Below are 22,130 nucleotides of genomic sequence, written 5' to 3'. Positions count from 1 at the left end.
TATTATGAATTGGAACGCTAGATCTTTGCTGGCTAACCAAGACGAGTTCTTTTTATTTTTGAAAACTCAAAACATACATATTGCTGCCATCACTGAAACTTTTTTAAAGCCAGACAATAACTTGAAAAGCAATGCTTTCTTTAAAATTTTACGAAATGATCGACTTGATCGACAAGGTGGGGGTGTAGCTATTGTCATCAATAGTCGTCTCAAATTTAGACTTCTTCCTTCTTTCAATACAAAAGTCTTAGAAACAATTGGAATTGAATTAGAAACTTCTATGGGGAAAATTATAATTGTTGCCGCATATTTGCCTTTTCAATGTAGCGGTGAACAGAAAAATTTTTTGAAGGGAGATTTACGAAAACTCACCAGAAATAAATCTAAATTTTTTATTATTGGCGACTTTAATGCAAAACACCGATCTTGGAATAATATTTCATCAAATTCAAATGGGAATATTTTGTTTAATGACTGCTCTGCAGGTTATTATACTGTTGAATATCCTAATGGGCATACTTGTTTTTCTTCAATTAGAAATCCCTCCACAATTGATTTGGTTCTAACGGATTTAGGCGAGCATTGTAGTCAATTAGTTACTCATGCGGACCTCGATTCAGACCACCTTCCAGTAACATTTTCTTTATCCCAAAGTCCCATTGAAAACCCTTTAAAATCAACTTTTAACTTTCAAAAGGCTAACTGGGAGCGATATATGAATTTTATTGAACGTAATTTAGATGTAAACGTTCCACTGAATTCAATAGAAGATATTGATTTGGCTGTAGAAAAGTTGACAACTGCAATAGTCAATGCTAAAGCCGCTTCAATACCTAAAGTTAAACATAAATTCAATCAACCTTTAATTGATGATGATCTTCAGTTTTTGATACGACTGAAAAACATTCGTCGACGCCAATATCAACGTACTAGAGATCCTTATTTGAAATTAATTTATTGCGACCTTCAAAAAGAGATCAAACGTCGTTTAAATTTCATTCGTAATGAAAATTTTGCTAAAGCAGTAGAGGACATAAAACCCTACTCAAAGCCATTTTGGAAATTAACTAAAATTTTGAAAAAGCCCCAGAAGCCAATTCCTACTTTGAAAGATGGGGATAAACTTCTTTTAACTAATTCAGAAAAGGCTCAAAAATTGGCCCAACAATTTGAGTCTGCTCATGATTTTAATTTAAACGTTGTAAGTCCAATTGATGCTCAAATTTCCCTAGAATTTGATGATATTCTTTCTAAGCAAAATGTGTTTGAAAGTTCTTGTGAGACAAATATTGATGAACTTAAATTGATTTTCAAAAAATTTAAAAATATGAAAGCTCCAGGGGAAGATGGGATTTTCTATATTCTTCTTAAAAAGTTGCCTGAAAGCACTTTAAATTTTTTAGTTAAAATTTTCAACAAATGTTTTCACTTGGCCTATTTTCCCAATAAATGGAAAAATGCCAAAGTAACTCCAATTTTGAAACCTGGAAAAAGTGCTTCAGAGCCTTCAAGTTATCGACCAATTAGTTTGCTTCCATCTTTAAGTAAACTATTTGAGAGAGTTATTTTGAATAGAATGATGATTCACATTAATCAGAATTCCATTTTCCCTGATGAACAATTTGGTTTTCGTCATGGACATTCTACTACACATCAACTTTTGAGTGTAACTAATATGATTAACGCTAGCAAATCTGAAGGTTATTCAACTGGTGTTGCTCTTCTTGATATTGAAAAAGCTTTTGACAGTGTTTGGCACAAAGGATTAGTAGCTAAATTAGCTCGATTTGATTTTCCTGTATATCTCACCAAAATTATTCAAAATTATTTGACTAGCCGAACTTTGCAAGTAAGCTATCAAAATTCATGCTCTGAAAGGATACCCATTAGAGCTGGTGTCCCTCAGGGTAGTATACTTGGGCCTATTTTATACAATATTTTTACTTCTGATCTTCCTGATGAACCAGAAGGAAAAGGTAGAAGATTATTTGCTGATGATACTTTGCTTTCAGCAAAAGGTCGAAATTTACGGGTGGTACGCAGTAGATTGCAACAAAATTTAAATTCCTTTTTGAATTACTTGAAAATGTGGAAAATTTCTCCTAACGCTTCCAAAACTCAACTTATTTTATTTCCCCATAAGCCAAGAGCAAATTTTTTAAAACCTAATGAAAATCATTCCATAACTTTTAATGGGGTTTCATTAGAATGGTCTGATCACGTGAAGTACTTGGGACTTACACTTGATCGGAATCTTACTTTTAAAAATCACATTGAAGATATTCAATCTAAATGTAATAAATACACTAAATCTCTTTATTCTCTCATCAACAGGAAATCCCGGTTGTGTCTGCGAAATAAGATGCTCATCTACAAACAAGTTTTCCGACCAGCGATAATGTATGCAGTTCCGATTTGGTCTAGCTGCTGCGCGACGAGGAAGAAAGCCATCCAAAGGATTCAGAACAAAGTTCTGAAAATGATTTTGCGGCTTCCACCTTGGCACAGCACCGAAGATCTTCATCGGATTGCAGGCATTGAATCTATCGAAGAGATGGCCAACAAAATCATCTCCAACTTCAGAAGCAAATCGATGCAGTCTTCCATCGCAGAGATTCGTTCTCTTTATGTTTAGTTTAATTTTAAGATAGTGTTTAGTTTTAAGTATAAAATATTTTTGCTATTACAGGATGTTCTCCTACATTAAAAACTTGATTGCGCTCAGCAAATTTAAATCTTATAAATAAATTTTTATAATCTAGTTACTTATAGGGCTATGAACAGTTCATTATTGAGCTGAACACCTAGTTTAATGCAATAATGTAATATAAGTGTAATCATGATTTGATACAAATAAAGACATATTTAAAAAAAAAAAAAAAAGCTCTAGAAAAATAATTGATTGAAAAATTTCTTTCAATATTCTGCTATTCAACAACAAGTGTGCTATTGTCATTTAATCAATGACATTTTAACAAGAGATTTTTTTTAATGATTTCAAAAGTCGATATTTTATTGTATCCTTAACTTAATTATACAAATACGAAAATCATCGTTTGATCAAAAAATTTTCGCATGGAAAATTAAAGATTCGAAAATTGAAGTTGTATCAAAGGATAATTTTATGCAAAAATGGGTTGAAAAGTTAGATTTTTTTTAAATTTAATTCAATGAGGTCTACTTGGAGGAGAAGAGGCAATGCACAGCACACTCAATAAGACCAGCCCCCCTCCCCCTTCCCTCCTTCTCACTCTTTCTAAATGAATATTTTTTACTAGATACTAAAGTTCTATTTATTGATCGGTTATTAAAAAATTGTGAAATCATCCCCTCAAGAGCGAGCTTTAGGACCGCGCCTGATCTGACCACAATTAAACTTTGTAAACGTCAAAACTAGATTTTGGCTAAAATATCCTTTTTTTCAAAATTTTCAGCAGCAAGAATCTAAGAAAAGAAAAAAATCGCGACCGCTCTCGGGCACGGCTTACTGAGACCCATTTCATCTGTGTATGAAGGCATAGTACATAAAGTATATGAAGCGTTTGGTAGGAGACTCCACGCTTTATTTTTCATCTTGTTCTACCGCAAGTTATTAATTACAAAATTGATAAGAATTATGGAATTGACTGAATTTACAAAATTGGCAAAAATGACAAATTCATGAAACTCTCCAATTTCACAAAATAAGACATATTGGCTAAAATCACATATTGCATAATTCACAAAACTAACCAACTTCACAAAATGACAAAAGGAAAAAAAAATGGCTAGATTTGGGAATAATGAAAAAATAAACAAAATTTTCAGAATTGATAAATTTGAAACTATTATATTGAAATTATTGAAAATACATAAATAAAAAAAATTGACAGAATTGATAAAGTTAACAGAATCAACAAATTAACAAAATTGATTAATTTGACAATACTTAGAGCAAGTTCACTGGTGAAAAAGTGGTAGAAATTTTGACATTTTGAAAATTTTTCCATGCAAAAATGTTTTCAAGATCTTGGGGCGTTGTACTTTTTTACAACACTGTTTCTATTTCAGCCGTTTGTGTTAGAAATATTGCTATTTTTGTATCACAGCATGCGACAATACAACACGTGTTGTAAAAAAACTTGAAAGCCACAGATCTTGAAAATGTTTTTACATGGCAAAATTTTCAAAATGTGCCGTAAGTGTCAAAATTTCTACCACTTTTTCCCAACACCAGTGAACTTGCTCTTACAGAACTAATAAAATTGACCAAATTGGCCTGTTCCGTTGCAGGAAACGGAAAGCTCAAATGTTGGCAGGAAAACTCGGTTAGAGTACTGGTATCTCTAACATCGACAACAGTCCAAAGTTCTGGTAACTTCACTGACGTCGATAGGGATAACTTTCTTGGTACTTGGATTCACAAAACTACCCTTTGTGTTTGGGAACACTTTATTTGCACTTATACTCACTAAAGATTGGAACAATGCTCACTCATGTGCAGAATAATACTCCCTAACAAATTACTCGACTCTGTATTTATATGCTAATGGAATGTTCTGGAAACTACGGAATTATACCACTGAATTAAGTATAGAATATTCTAGCTTCTTCTAAGGAAATATAATGGAACTTTCTAGAAACATCGGAAATACAATGATATAGAAATGGAACATTCTGGAACCTTCTATGGTAGAACATGCTAAATAGTAATGGAATATTCTGGAACTTTCTATAATGGAACATGCTAGTAACTGAACTTTCTGAACATAGAATCTTCTGGAGTATTCTTCAAGCGTATTGGTATACGCTGGAACATGGCCAATATAACATATTAGAGAAATTTACGAGATAAGCTGAATTCTCTGAATTGGAAAAAATACAAAATTGAAAAAGAAATGATAAAATTCAAATCATTCGATAAATTGGCCAAATTGAAAATATTGACAAAATCGACTAAGGTGACCAAATTTTCAAATCGCCGAAATTACTTAATAAACAGAATGAATGAAATTGACAGAAATGACAACAATGATGAACAGAAATACTCTAAAATGACAAAAAATGAATAAAGTCAAAGTAAAAAAAAAAAAAAATAAAAAAAAGGCAAAAATAACAAAAAAAAAAATTAAAATTGCAAAAATGAAAAAGGCGATGGTAAAAATTTATAAAACTAATTGAATATACAAAATGTCGGAAAACTTTTTTTTAAATTATGAAATTAACTTAATCTACAAATGTAACAAATTTTGAATTATGCATGTGTAAATTTACAAAAAAAAAAATTCAAATAGCCATGCAATTGGCTTTTGAGATGTTCAAAACTAACCGAGTTGTTGCAGTAATTTTGTGTTTTATTTTTGTATATGGTCTTATGGTATCTGCGACTTAAGAAGTATAATTTTGAACTTAGCAAGCTATTCACCTAATCATAGCAACCGATTAGCCAAAAACCAAAAAAAAAATCCCAAAAACAGAACAAAAGCTTCGCTGGGAGACAGTTTCGCCCAGGCCAACTTTCTGCCAAACAATCACCATTTCATGGCTAACTTTTCCAACTGACTTGTGTGCACGCTCGAATCCTGTTCGGTGACTTTGGTCGGGTTTGGTGGAACGTTTGATTTTCATATTAACATTCTTTTGTGTCCACCCACCCACATTCATACATACATCGAGCGTAAAAAGTGGAACAAAGTGATTACTTTGTTGGAAACTTTTTCATTCTCAACTGTCAACTCTCGTAATGGTTGGGATATGTACTGCATTTTAGAGTTTTGGTACCCTTTTTGACCCTTTCTGTAGTTGATAAAAATAAGGTGTTTATCAATACACGATAAATTGTTATCGAAATGAACCTCTGTTGGGCAAAGTTAAAAAAACCAACAGGAAGCAAAAGTGTTATTAAAATAAACAAAACCAGCACTCAGCAAGTCAACCATTGAGGACGACTTTGTATTTTCGAAACAGTCATACCAGAATGTTGGTCAGTTGGTCAAATATACCACGTGTGGGTTCAAAAACAAGGGGGAAAAACATGCTATTGTGGAATGTGTGGACTATGCTCTGTTGACAAACAGACAGCAATGGTGGTGATTTTGATAACCTCGTTTTGTGAAATGTGTCAACTTTGTATTTACCTTTGATTGTTGATATGGCGAAAGGTTGACTCTAGCAGGATTCTGAAATGATTCACATAGCGATTTTTGTAATTTTTGTAATTCTTGTCTTTTTTTCCTTTTTATTATTTTTAACGTTTTTGTCACTTTTGTCAGTTTTGTAACTTTTTTCATTGGTTGAATTTTTGTAAATATGATACTTTTGCCATTTTAACAATTATTTTTTTAAATATTTTTAATTTGGTAATTTTTTGTCCATTTTTCTATTTTTGTATAATTTTGACATTTAAAAATTAGTTAAGCAGTCATTAACAAACTTAAAAAAAATTGTGGATCACGTTTTGTTGTGTTTTATTTGTTCATCAAACCGCACAACTAAAGGCTATTCAAGCCGTTGTTTTCACAACATTATGCTCATATATACATATATAATACAAAATATAAATAAGATTTTACAGTAAAATAACAATCTCGTAAATGTAAATGTGTTATAAATGTTTAGAATGTTTCCTATTTTGTAAATTTCCTTGTTTAAAGTTAATTATGGCAAAAATTACTGCACGCTGCTACATATAAATATATTAAAATTGAAGAATTGAGTTTATAAAACTTGTTGAAAAATATATGCACAAACGAAATGCATGTAAGTATAAAAAGTTTCCCAAATTTCGAGATGAGTTGTTGCATCTACTCGAGGAATCCTGCAGAACTGTAATTCATGTCAACGGCAAAAAAAATGTGAACAGCGAATTGATTTTGATGGAAATGTTGTGTGCTAAAATTTGGAACCAAAATCCCAAAAAAAGATCGAAACTGCTTGTTGGAAGGCCTAAAATATTCTTTATCTTATGCAAATTTTTCTCATAAATTCAAATCTGCCGTCATGTTAGACCGGAGACATCTGATCTAATCATTAGTTAGTTCAGAAAACAATGGGCATGATTTCGTGAAAACGAATTTGTTTAAAAAGGTTAATTAATACAAACGAATGAGGGTGGGAAATATTTCCATTTGATGTAATTTTTACATGAATTATCCTACATTTAAGGGATAAGTGTTTTAATCAATGAACTTTTTGAAAAGATAATCTCATGAAAAACCACATATCTTGAACATAAATGAGTCAAACGATCTGAAACTTTGAGCTTTGCTGAGTGTATTCGCTTCAAATTGATATTCAAGATGTAGGTATAAATCGACCAACTTCAAAATGAGACACATAGCAATAATTTTATAAAATGACATTTCCTCTATAGGGGTAAAGAGGTACAAAACAATTCTATTATCAGTTCACCAGTTAATAGTCCTTTTTAAAATATGTTAATAATATATAATAGGGTAAAATACCTAGATTTCGACAGTTTTGGCTTGATTTGTCAGAAAAACCATGTAAATAAATTATTTAGTTAATTTTTGACTAAAGGTCTTCATTTCAAATGTGATTGGTTATATGAATCAGATTTTTTTCTTCATTCTCTACCTTTTTTATTGATCAAAAGTTTCAAAACAACGTTTTTATTAGCCTTTTACTAAAACCTCTCGATGATCTAGTTTTCGACATTCAATTTTAGTTTTCGACACAAAAAGTTTTAGTTTTCGACACAAAAAGTTTTAGTTTTCGACACAAAAAGTTTTAGTTTTCGACAAGCATATTTCCACCTCCTTTGTTAGTTCAGCAACATGAATATTTGCGTATTGGAATTGCTTGTCTACTTCACGGCGTTTTTTATACCATGGAAACAGTATAAACATACAGAAGAAGATGGGTGTCGAAAAATAGATTATTGGGAGAATTTTCAGCGCTAGTTTTCGACAGCTCAAAAAACAGTTGAAATTTCATTAAATGTTAGCAAAAATATTCAATAAATTTCCGAAAAGATTGATCTCAGAACCTTAACCTTTCCATTGATTTCTTTTATGTTGCTTTTAATCAATTAAAAGGGGGGTTTTTCGTGATTCAAAATCATTCTTATTTGGTCGTTGGAATTGAATTTCACGGGTGATTTAGAATGTTACTTTTAAATTATTTATTTACAACTATTCAATAACTTATTTGGAGGAATTTTTTTATTCAAGGTATACTAAAGTGGGAGAGCAAAAATAGAAAAATATGAAGATAGATAGCTTGAGTTACCAAACAGAAAGATAAGCCTTTCATTAAAATTTTGTCGAAAACTAGCTCCTGTCGAAATCTAGAGTATCTACCCTAGTCCTTTTTAATATGTTAGTGTATAAGAACCTTTTAGTATATTTTATGGGATTTCAATGACTTGAAATTTCATGCTGAAAGAAAAAATCCCATTACTGGTTAAATTCAGATGTCTCCGGTCAAATCCGACGGCAGATTTGAATTTCTGAGAAAATTTCTCGTAAGGTGGAATCCATATATTATGAAACGCCAAATTTGCACTTTCTTGACCCTCTGCCCCCCGTATGTCATGTGGTCTTGATCTTGGTAATTAATTACCTTCAGCGGATTATGGAGAAGATCTTGCTGAAATGTAGAAATGTTATCGTGTACCTTGATGATCTGCTGATCTACGCATCGAACTTGGCCCAACTACAATTTTTAGTAGCGGAAATCAAAAAGGTCCTTAATGCAAACAATTTGACAATAAATGAAGAAAAGTCAATGTACAACCAAACTACAATTAATTTTCTCGGATTTCAAATCGACGGGACTGGTATTTTGCCAGAAGCTAAGAAGATTTCCGACATTAAATTCTTCAGAAGACCAAATGATCAATCAGAGCTGCGTAGTTTTCTTGGTATGTTGACGTTCGTAAGCCCATTTATAAAGCATTTCTCACATAAAACAAAGCCTCTGCGTGACTTGCTTACAGTAAGAACCAAATTTGATTGGCGCGATGAGCACCAGAAAGCTTTCGATGAATTAAAGCTGGCCGTTGAAGAAAATATGATTAAACGAGGATTTTTCAGTGACCATGACGATACATTGCTTTATACAGATGCCTCTCCTTGGGGACTCGGTGCCGTTCTGGTACAGGTGGATACTATTTCAAACGAAAAGCGTATTATCGCGTGTGCTTCGAAAAGCTTGACAATTGCCGAGAGTAAGTATCGGTGAGGGTTAAAGAGTTGAAATGAAAGACGGATAGAATATCAGAAGAAAATTCTAAGGTGGTGAAAAGAGCGAAGAGCATTTGAAATAGAAGCTTGACCACATACTAAATTCTTTGTCCCACACCAATTAACTGTATTGAAGAAGTAGTACCCAATAGAGAAGGCACTACGTTTTTCGATACAGTTAATTATGGATGGTTCGACCGCCATGTGAATGCACATGTGTCGAACGGACAAAAAATTTAGCATGTGGTTGCTCTGTTAAGTCTTCTATTGTGCGTTATCGTTCGATCGATGGCTAGGTAGATTTCTTATTTTCGTTTTGTGCGCAAGTTCCTCTTTTCACCACCTTAGAATTTTCTTCTGATATTCTATCCGTCTTTCATTTCAACTCTTTAACCCTCACCGATAAAGCCGCAAATTAATTTCATAAAACAAATTCACGGTGATTTCTCTTCATAATAAAAAAAATAATTCGGCTATAAAAAATCAATTACAAAACATCGTTCAAATAATCGAAAATAGTTAGGCCAAGATTTCTGACCGTTGACCGTAGGCGACAACTCAATCCAGTTGGAACTTGCGCACAAAACGAAAATAAGAAATCTACCTAGCCATCGATCGAACGATAACGCACAATAGAAGACTTAACAGAGCAACCACATGCTAAATTTTTTGTCCGTTCGACACATGTGCATTCACATGGCGGTCGAACCATCCATAATTAACTGTATCGAAAAACGTAGTGCCTTCTCTATTGGGTACTACTTCTTCAATACAGTTAATTGGTGTGGGACAAAGAATTTAGTATGTGGTCAAGCTTCTATTTCAAATGCTCTTCGCTCTTTTCACCACCTTAGAATTTTCTTCTGATATTCTATCCGTCTTTCATTTCAACTCTTTAACCCTCACCGATAAAGCCGCAAATTAATTTCATAAAACAAATTCACGGTGATTTCTCTTCATAATAAAAAAAATAATTCGGCTATAAAAAATCAATTACAAAACATCGTTCAAATAATCGAAAATAGTTAGGCCAAGATTTCTGACCGTTGACCGTAGGCGACAACTCAATCCAGTTGGAACTTGCGCACAAAACGAAAATAAGAAATCTACCTAGCCATCGATCGAACGATAACGCACAATAGAAGACTTAACAGAGCAACCACATGCTAAATTTTTTGTCCGTTCGACACATGTGCATTCACATGGCGGTCGAACCATCCATAATTAACTGTATCGAAAAACGTAGTGCCTTCTCTATTGGGTACTACTTCTTCAATACAGTTAATTGGTGTGGGACAAAGAATTTAGTATGTGGTCAAGCTTCTATTTCAAATGCTCTTCGCTCTTTTCACCACCTTAGAATTTTCTTCTGATATTCTATCCGTCTTTCATTTCAACTCTTTAACCCTCACCGATAAAGCCGCAAATTAATTTCATAAAACAAATTCACGGTGATTTCTCTTCATAATAAAAAAAATAATTCGGCTATAAAAAATCAATTACAAAACATCGTTCAAATAATCGAAAATAGTTAGGCCAAGATTTCTGACCGTTGACCGTAGGCGACAACTCAATCCAGTTGGAACTTGCGCACAAAACGAAAATAAGAAATCTACCTAGCCATCGATCGAACGATAACGCACAATAGAAGACTTAACAGAGCAACCACATGCTAAATTTTGTAACTCGCGGTTGCTCAGCGGGTGGGTGGTTTTTGCTGGTGGGTGGAGTTGGTTGAAATGAGTGGGATTCAGGGTCGGACTTTCTACGGGTTGTCAATCGCGCAGGGCTACTTTCTCTTGAGTAAAAGGGACTCAAACAGTGGTGTCCAAACGATGGAGTGAAAATAAAAGCTTATTACGAGTGGTACCTCGCATGTTACCAACCTTTATCGAATATTTACCAATCTTAAACAAAGATGCAGATTCTAAGTCCGGAACACTCCAGAGGGAGGCATGGGAAAACGATAAACATACGAGGGCAAATCAAACTATGGTTGTAAATCGTTCAAAATAAATACTTAGGCAGGATGGCTAGTTTTACAAAATAAGGGAAGAACATTTATTGGCTAATGCAGCCCAAGTTTCACGTCACATTCGGTACTTGCGGTTTCTGGAGAATCATAACCGAATTCTCGGTTTCTGGTCGTTTCTGGCAGATTCGCACCAATTTCGGCGTCCCGAAATGGTGATTGAATCCGAGTCATGCAGGTGATGTCTAGGTGCTGGTTGATCGGTGACGTTTTTGGGGTTATGTCCACCGAAGGTTCCTTTCCGTTCGCAATATCTTCTGTGCCGCCGGTTTCGGGTTTTTGGCCACAACGGGCATCCGATGATGATCCTGAGGTTGGGTTTATATTTAGAAAGAAAAAGGTCCTTTGGACCTAACCAAATAAATTAATATACCTGTGACGACTTGTTTGTAACCGCATGGTTTTTTTTAACAATTTTTGACAATATTTATAAACATTACAATTTTTTTACCTTTTTCTTCACTGCGTGTTTTAACTTGTTTCTGTGTTTCGTTGTTATAATGTTTTGAGGACTTTTTGCTGTTTAATATAAATACATTGTTTAAACTTTCTTTTCACAACTTGTCATTGCATGTGTTTTTTTTAAGGATCATAACCTAGTTTTTTTTACCTTTTCTTAACAAATTCGTTTTAACTGTTTCTGTTTTCGTTGTTGTACTAAGAAACGATATTTGCAACTGTATTGATCATAGGAAAAGTAGTTATGTTAATTTTTAACCGCATGTTTTTTCTTTGAAAAAACAAACTAACCGTACTATTTGTTTGAAACTCTCACTTGTGTTTTAAAAAACCACTTTTAACTTGTTGTTTGTGATTGTTTCTTCTGTTATTACGTTAGTTGTGACCGTTCTTCTGTTTTTTAACCTGCAAGTTTAGTATATTATTAAGAATTTTTTTACACCATTTTAACCTCAAATTCCTACTCTACAATCTACACACGGCGCGCACTTCTTGACTCTAAGGCGTTCGCGAACAGAAAGGATCTGCGCTAACTAAGCCGACATTGAGCAAGCGTTAAAAAGTTCATCCGACCGCCACACTGTCATCCACGTCGGCAATTTTATTTGACGTGTGCGGCGTTGACCGGGTGGTAACACTTCCTCGCAAAAGCCAATGCTTTCGTCCTACGCCCATGGGCATCTCTTGTGAGAGAAGTGGCTGCGTAATGATTGGATAGGGAGGTGAAATGGGAGGAATCCTTTGAGAGCTTTTGAGTGGCGATTGTTATGACTGTCATGATTGTCAGGGTTGTAGGTCAAAATTAGGTAATGTGTCGAAGACACTTTAATGGATGGTAACGAACGGTTACAATTTTTTGTCCGTTCGACACATGTGCATTCACATGGCGGTCGAACCATCCATAATTAACTGTATCGAAAAACGTAGTGCCTTCTCTATTGGGTACTACTTCTTCAATACAGTTAATTGGTGTGGGACAAAGAATTTAGTATGTGGTCAAGCTTCTATTTCAAATGCTCTTCGCTCTTTTCACCACCTTAGAATTTTCTTCTGATATTCTATCCGTCTTTCATTTCAACTCTTTAACCCTCACCGATAAAGCCGCAAATTAATTTCAGAGAGTAAGTATCCACAACTTCACCGTGAGGCGCTTGCTATTATATGGGCAATGGAACGATTTGCATACTACCTTCTTGGACGGCGGTTCATTTTACGATCTGACAGCGAAGCATTAATGTTTATGATAAAAACCAAAGATCGAAAAGACATGGGCAAACGAATAATGTCTAGAGCGGAAGGCTGGTTTTTGAGAATGAACCATTACGATTTCGATTTTGAACATGTCTCTGGAGACAGTAACATAGCAGATGCGGCTTCTAGAATATGTATGCATAAGGAAGATCCTGAGTTTGGCAAAACTAAAGAGCCACACGAACTGTGTTCCGTTTCAGCTGATACTAATGTACTGAGTCATCAACTACTAGCTTTAACGAATAGTCAGGTTAAGCAAGAACTGTCCGTCGATGACGAGCTACAAACAGTGATTAAGTATCTAAACGTTGCTGAAAAATGGCCCGAAGAAATTTTGAAGTACCAGGCGTTTCAAGGAAATATGTATATGCAGGGAGATTTGCTGATGAAAGACGAAAAACTTGTATTACCATCAACACTACGTACTAGAGCACTTAAATTAGCACATCTAAGCCACCCTGGTATGTCGACCATGAAGAACTTCCTTAGACAAGGTCTTTGGTGGTTGGGAATGGATAAAACCGTAGAAGAATATGTGAAGAGTTGTCCCGAATGCCAGCTGGTAACATCCACCAGCCATCCTCAGCCAATAACATTAACCGAACTTCCTCAGAATCCTTGGGACTATGTGTCCATGGATTTCGCATCGGCCTCCGACGTTCTTAATTGGAAAGCGTTGGTACTAACGGACAATTACTCCAGATTCCTTGTCGCTATTCCGATGGACAAAACTGATGCCGAATCTGTGAAGAAGGCATTAACACGATTGTTCAAAGTTTACTACATACCGAAGAAGCTGAAGGCGGATAACGGGCCACCTTTCAACAGCGCAGATTTAAAATCCTGGCTAGAAAATGTATGGGGTATAAAATTGGTTCATAGCACGCCTCTTAATCCGACCGAAAATGGATTGGTTGAAAGAAGCATGCAAGGTAACAAAAAAAAAATGTAGATATAGGAATTTCTCCCTCAGATTTGTAAGAAATTTTTCATCCAACTCAATCATTCTCTTTTTGTATTTTCTTTTTCAGGAATCAACAAAATTGCTACGATTGCGAGATTGGGAAAGCAAAATTGGAAGGATTCACGCACGGATTCGCGACAAGTTGCAGACGAAGAACTTCGAGATAGAGACCAAATTGCTAAATTCGTGCGAAATGAGAGAGAGGATCGTAAAAGAGGAGCCCAGCACTCTGATATAAAAATCGGGGACATCGTATTGGTTGAACAATCTAAGCGAGATAAGGCGGAACCATTTTACAAGAATATATTTTACAAGGTCATTCAAGTAACAGGAGCAGGCCGCGCTACCATAAAGGACATGGGTACAGGTAGAATATCAGAGCGGAACGTGAAGGTTTTGAAGAAGTTTGTCGAAAGAAAGGAGGTTGGAGAAAATATTGAGATATCTGGAGAACGAACACATCAGAAGGAGCTTGATGGAATGGATCAAGAAAGTGTAATCAAGGATGTTGATAAATCAGATTCAACATCACAAACTGAAAACCAACGTTACCAACCATGCGATTCAGACGTCAACTGCAAGAAGAGACATCTGGAAACAAAAACAGGAACTACGAAACGTCGTCTCATTAAGCGACCGGAGAGATATTTGAATACAGCTAGTGTTGAATAAAATTTGTTTGATCCATTGTAAGGGGAGAATGTGGGGTTTTGAGATGAGCATGTATGGGGAGTTGAGTTTTAGAGTGTAAGCTGATAAATAAAGGACGATGTGGTCTTGTAGTGCCTAAGTATTTGGACGAGGTTATTGTGTAATAAAAACGGAAATATCACACTATCTGTAAAGTTTTCTTATGCCAAATGAAGAGTTATGAAAAATATTTTGTCCATCCCTTATAAGAAATTTTGCCAAAACGATCGCGAGCCAGGTTTTGGAATCTATTCGATCCCACACAGCTCTATTTTTTATTACATCATCTGAAATTGCTTTAAAATAACGAAATGAATTATGAAATCACAGTTTTGGGTCAACTCATAATCTTTGCATGTTATTTGGTCAATTTGGATTTAGTGCCCCACGATTCCCCACCATTTTTCAAAGTCCAAAAAATATTGCTTTTTTTAAAACAGTCAGAATTTGGGGAAAATCACTTATCAAAATTTAAAAAAAAAAACCTTATGATACCTGAAAATGTAGAAAATCATGCCATTTTTTATTTTCATTTTATCTTTTATAATAAAGAAGTTATGGAACAACGAATAAAAGTGGCCCACGATTCCCCACTCTCCCATACTTTTTATAATTATTTTTTTATTTTTTATTATGTTTTTGATAATTTTTCCTTAGTTTTTTATGAATTAAAAAAATATATTTAGGATAGTTTTTTTGTTTTTATATATTTTTTTGAGTTTTTTGAAACTTTTTATAAATTTTTTAAATTTTTTTCATTATGTTGTTTAAACATAATATTTTTTACATATATTTTATATTTTTGTCACTTTTTTCATTTCGTAATGAAAGTTTTTTTTTGTTTCGATTATAAAGCGGTTATATTGATTTAGAAATGGGACAATTACGAATGCTTGTATCTCAAAAACCATTTGTTTGATCGAAATACTTCTATGAAGGAAATGAAGGTAAATCGTCCAGTTTTCGTTCAAGAAAATAAAGAAACGTTTTATCAACCAGTATAAAACTGATAAAGATACGGGGAGTTTTCAATTATTTGGTTAAGATGTTTTTTTTAGAAAATTTTTGATGATAAGGGCATAGTTTGCATTTGCCGGCAATTGCTCTGTTGGGATATATTAAAATATCATTACCATTGAACATATTATAAAACATAAGATAAAAAAAATCATAATATGAAACTTTAAATTTAAATTACTATTGTGTCAATGTTCTGGAAACAATATTGAGGATATGATTGGAGTAAAGAAACAAAATTCAAAATATTATTTTGCAAAGTTCGGAAACAAAATTCAAAATATTATTTTAACTTTAACCAATCAATCCAAATAATAAAAAAAATATCATTGTTGGCAATTTTTATCGTAAGCTGCCTTTTAGGTTTTTTGTAGTTTTAAATATTTTTATGATGAAAAGAATATTATGAATCCAAAAACAAAATCAAAATATTGCAACAAATAATTGATTCTGATCTTGATCTTTGATTTCAGAATTAAAGCGAGTAAATGAATTAGAAAAAAATAATAGAATTTTGATTTCAGGATCATAACTCAGATTTTTAATTGATTAGCAGCCATCATTGAAAAATTAGTTATCAATATGATTGTAAAAATGAGCCATAATTTCTATCAAATAATTTTTCCGACCGGGATGATAAAGATTTGAATCCAGCGGATCTGTTTTGGACGATAACAGTTATGTCCGAGTAAGTGATTAATATTAAATTGTTAATCATAAGAAATATGTTTTATGCTTTCCTATTCAATTTTAGTTCCTTGAAAAAGAATACATAGTATTTGAAACGTTGGATGAAGCACAAATAAAAGTGTTAATCATTTACCTATAAGATCGAAAAGCCATTTCATAACCTAAAAAATTATTTATGAAATTCGAAAATGAATAATTGGGATATATTGAAATATCATTGCCATTAAACATCATATATAATATAAACTGAATCAAAGTAATCGAAAGTAGGCTCACAACCAAAACACAATCCGAGATATTAACCAGACAGTAGCGCTACAAAGTGCTCCATACAAGAGTTTAGAGAATTTGGGAAGCTTTAAGGAACAGGCATATAATTAAAAGGGAATTTGTTCCTAATGTTATTTTTTAATAATTATTGGGCAAAATTTTGTCATGAAAAGGTACTTGCAAGACACGCCGACAGAAATACATTTGATTTTTTAACAAAAATTTTCGAAAAATGTGCAAACAGCTCTCACATATCAGCAGACATTCCAGAATTACATTTTTCATAAATGAAATACCACTCTTAAATAAATCTATTAAAAATCTAAATCATTTTAAAGCTTCTTCCAGTACAAAAACAACTCAAACACTCCATTGATTCAAGAAAAAGCCATAAAATTTGTTACTTTGGTCAACAGAAAACAGGATAAAATTTCAGTTTTTTCAACCAGGTTTTTTCCTTGTTAGAATGCTTTCCAAAACAGAACTTTCGTAAATTTAGCTTACAAATATCTCCAACAATTTTTTTGAATGAATGTTTTTGTGAAATTATCACTTTTTCATTCAAAAACTTTTACAATACTTAGGTGTGTTTTCAATCGCGAGAAAAACACCAGTTTTTGAAACTCAATTTATCGCTTAGTAGCTATCAATATTTTACCAAAAAATATTTAAAACACTGAAAGAAGACCTAAAAGTTGATTTTACTTACTTTTTAAGAGATCTCTGAAGTAAAAAGCCGTACTAAAATGATTTTTAAATTCATCGAAAATTTACACCCTTTTGTTTACCTTTTTTCCTAACTACAAAACGTCAAACATTTACCTGGCATCGCGGATAGAGGCATAATATAAAAAAATCATATCTCGCGAGAGCTTTTATTACGTCGTATAAAAAAATGTTAACTAACAGTTTTATTACGAAAATATAAAAATAAATTGACATAAACTAGTCGCAACTTCTTTACGTTTAGAATATTTGTAGCCTGGACAACATATTCTATATGTAAAATACTAATTTTAAAGTTTTTTTGATAACTTTTGCAGCAGTTTTCTGTGAATTCTTAACATGTTTCATACGACGTAATGAAAACTCACGCGAGAAATACTGATCTTTTTATCATCCTTTGTTTCATGAAGGATCAAGATTTGGCCTAGATTTTCTTATTTCAGAGATTCAATGCTTGCAAAAATATCATTCGACAATTTTTTAAAAATGAAATTGAAAATGCTAATAAAATTTATTTCTGACATCACAAAAAGGCGTTTAAAACCTTTTTAAATACTCAATATACTCAAAGAGAAAACTGTAACTTCGACAAAGTTGATCACTTAATCAAGTTGGTTAGTTGGTTGACTGTACTTAAATTTTTGATTTTTAATTTTGTTTTCTATGAGTTTTGCATTTGTTTAAATCAACGAAAATATTTGTTTTTTATTCAAATTTATTTGATGAAATTCAAAAACGCGGATTTTTATCTGGTAAATAGTATTCTGTATAGAACACTGCAAATATTTGTCCGTGGATTTTTGCATTTTTGGTTATCTTTGGAATGTTTTTTTTCTCATTCTCATTCTCAAAAATAACATCTTGTCAATAATAGAATTTGTTGCAGTGGCTTGAAATACTTAAAATAATTAGTCTTCATTCATTAACCTAGATTTTGCACATATTCAAGATGATACTTTGCTCAAAGTATGAAATGAGTTACAAAATTTTCAAGTAAAGCAGGAGCCATATTTTATCATAGTAAAATCCCATGAATGCTCTTTACTTCAGATTTTCCTGATTTTGTAAAAGATTGATTTTTAATGTAATTAAACCATCTTGAACATTTAAAAACTCTACAACCAATAACTATGTAAGTCGTCAGGATACTATTTCTGATCTTAGTACAATCAGATATAAGAAGTTAAATAGGATTTTTCAAGTGAAATAATTATCACTCTGTTTGCGAAATTACAACTCTTTTCTCTAAATTTGTATTAGTTTGATGTCTTTGACAAAGTTGGGATCAGGAAATTTTCCTATTAGATAATGTTATTGACATATGAATTTGAATTACAAATAACGCTTGAGGTAAGACTGCAAATGTTTTAATAGTGATGTGATGAGTATGATTTATCCATGTAAAAAACAATTTAAAAGGTTAAAAAATCTTCAAAAAAAAAAAAAAATTAAATGTTCTAGAACCTCCAATTGATTATTTCAAATTCGGGCTCAAATGAAAGGGGGAAGTCCCAGCTTTCGAATGGTGCTAAAATGAGCTCTGCTTATCTTCGAAAAATAAATTTTTCTCCCAGAGACACCGTAAGAACTGATCAATCGTCCATCCATTTAATAAACTGATATTTTTTTTTAGATTTTCCTACAAAAAACAATCAATCCTTAAAATATTGCTAAGATCTTCTCAGTTCAACTACTGCACTTTCCTAACGATATTTTGGGTAGGCAATTTGATGAATTTGATTACTAACGGTTTTTCATCTTTTGTTCAACAGTTATTTGAACTTGTTTTTTTCTTCTAAATTTTGTCCGTTGGATCATTACCAAATTAACAACACATAGTATCAAATCCGACATATTGTTTAACAAAACAATCGCCCTTAATTAGCCAGAACAAGGCCATATTTCCCTAGAATGATTCACAAAAGGCCGTTTCCAATCACCAATCGGTTATGTTGAACAAAAAAATAAGTAAGCAAGGTAAGGATCCTATTTCAGAAGCCCTCTTTAGCACCCGCCCCTTTTCACCAAGTGGAGAAATTCCGAACCAATTTAGAGGCCTACTACGGTTGGATGAGTAAGAAAGGCCCCGTTAGGGGGCCTTGTAAACTTGAATGAAACAATTGACAGTTGAGAAAAAAAAAACTCCTCCCAACAACACCTTTAAAAATAAACAACAAACATACCTACATACATTTGAAGCCTTCCGACGATGGTGCAGGTGTGTTTTTTTTCTTCTACTAGTTGGTCGTACCTGCGTCGCAATTGGATTGAGTGGATCTTCTTCGCCTAGTTTAAGCCGCTAGGTAGCTGGATCGGCAAAGCATATCATCGGGTGCAAGTAATTCTACCCACCAAGGTATATAACCATACCCAGAATGTCCCATCGGTCACAGTTGAGTGGCATCGGTCAGCCAAATCGGATTATCAAAAGGATTAGAAGAGCGTACTGGATGAACGTATTCGTGAGTGTTGAAGAGTGACTGACTTGGAGTTGAGTAATCGAGGAGTTCATCGATGATCGGCTTCGTTCTCTTTCGACGATCGATCGTGCAATACGATCGACGAAAAGTTGTGAAAGAGGAGCGTTTTCTGGATCATCGACCGCTCTGATCGGGTCGGGTGTTGGATTGGATCATCGTTGAAAAGCAGCTTAGGTCAGCGGGAATTTCTGCAATGCGCCACCAAGCAATTAGTGCTGAGCTGGGTGCAAATGGAGCAACACACTACACTACAAGTCCAGGTCTTGGGGCGATTGTCGGCCCAGTCGCTGTACTTTTGAGCAGCTCCAAGTCCGAGGTATCGGACTAGGGGCTGTGCTGCCTAGTGACTAGACCGAACACTCGTATCCCAGGACTTTTTTTTTTCGAGAAAAAAATTGGACACGGATCGTCGTTTGTAAGATTTTCTTTTGGGTGTTAACAAGTGTTAAAAGTGAAAATTGAAGTGAAGTGACCCCCCTGAGAGACCAGATCAGAAGTGATCGAAGTTCGAAGGAACTCCCGGTGTGATATTCGATTGAAACCCCTTTGGATAGCATATCACAGCAGTAGTTACCTACTAACTTTACGCTTCTAAATTCGACCATTTGCAAAAATTTACAAAAAAAAAAAAAAAAATAGACAAACAAAAAATCGTTTCGGCTTGGAAAATGTCGGTAAGCTACTTAGTGTATTGAAGATGCCTATGTTGAAGGAACTTCTGCTGTGATCTGAGCTCTAACCATATCACAGTAGTTGTACTTTAATGTCGGCAGTTCTGTTGGCGTCGGAAAAGTTTCAGAAAACCAAAACCAGAAGAAAAGATTAACTAGAAAATCAGTGAACTCTGGTCCACAAAACCGCCAGCTCAGCACACCCCTCAAAAGTTATGCGACTAACTTCGTTCAGATGGTGTTCTATTTTGAGAAAATGTTCCCAATAATATTTTACAAACTCATCACTGGGCAAAGTTTGTCGCATAAATGCCAATCTCAGTTCATCTCTGCAAATAAGTGAAAAGTGAAAAATGGTGAAAAGAGAAAGTTTTGGAGGAAAAATTGTTTTTTTTCTTCTTTTAAACAAAAGAGTGCAGCAACCGCGAAGAAAAGTGTTTTATGTCCGTGCGCCACACAGTTGAATAAGTTTTCTTTTATTCCAAGAACTACCCAACTTCAATCCGCCTCCCCCTTCCTTTGGCTCACCTTTTGTTTTATTGAGGTGAAAACCACCATTTTCCATGGCGTGAAAGTTGGAGGGAAGCTTCAGCTAATTACTTATAGTTTCTTCTACAGGAATGGATGGCCGATTGTTAGAAACTCGGTAACTAATCATGAAATTTGAATTTCATTGATAAAATTCGCCTTTTTTAACGATTTAGAAATGACAATTAGATAAAAATCAAAAAACAATTGAGGAAGAACAATTGAAAGTTTAGCTTCTTTTTCAATTTTGTAGTTCCTTTGGATTTTGATAATTTAAACTTTATTTTCAACTTAAAGGTACTAAATGTTTCAAATAATAACTATCTACAACTTCTATTTTCAACAAAAAGTTTAACTCACACCTTTGAAATATTTAAATCATTAATTTATGAATTTTTACTTGATTTTTGTTTAGAAATCTTAAAGAAGAATTTTGATTGTTGGCTCTATGATCTGAAAACTTGGAATTCCACAACCTCTCTCTCTCAATCAAAATGCTGAATTTACTTTTAACATTTCAGAATACACTGAATTTTCGATTGTGAATTACATTTAAAACATTTGGGTCTTCCTTCCGAAAACGATTTCAATTTTTCAAACCCCTGGCTACTATTGAATAAGTACTGAGATTCAGTTTTCTCGTATATTATTTTGAGATTTTGAGTGGAAGGAAAAAAAATCGTGTGCTCAGTCTCGGAATTTAAATTCCTGTCCCGACTTAAATTGCATCACGGGGAAAACTCTGTAGAAAATATCCCATTGAATATTTTTTCATCAAAATTTGCACATAGATAATTTGAAATGTATTGTTGACACTGTTTCAATTGCCGATTTTTTTGGAAATTTGGATAAAATGGCGTTACAAGAAGACTTACGTTGCAAATTTATTTGTACATAATTCGGAAAAATCCTCAGCTTTTTTTTGGGACGTTGCAAAACAACTTGAAAACGTACAGTTAAAGTCGAGATTTGTTATCAAACAAAATCATTTTTAACTCTGAGTTTTGAAATGAAAGATAAATACAGTCAAAATAGATGTTTAGTTAGTGATCATGAACACAAGCGTGTCGTGACAATTTTAAGTGAAATTTCTATTCTTCGATCAGGGCACTGTGGGGTATTTCTAAACAAAATGGAAACTCAAAATGTTTTTTCCATTTTCCATTT

This window comes from Uranotaenia lowii, chromosome 2 (assembly GCF_029784155.1).
Source record: "Uranotaenia lowii strain MFRU-FL chromosome 2, ASM2978415v1, whole genome shotgun sequence".
Lineage (NCBI taxonomy): Eukaryota > Metazoa > Arthropoda > Insecta > Diptera > Culicidae > Uranotaenia > Uranotaenia lowii.
The sequence above is the reverse complement of the archived record's forward strand: the minus strand, read 5'-3'. Positions refer to the sequence as shown.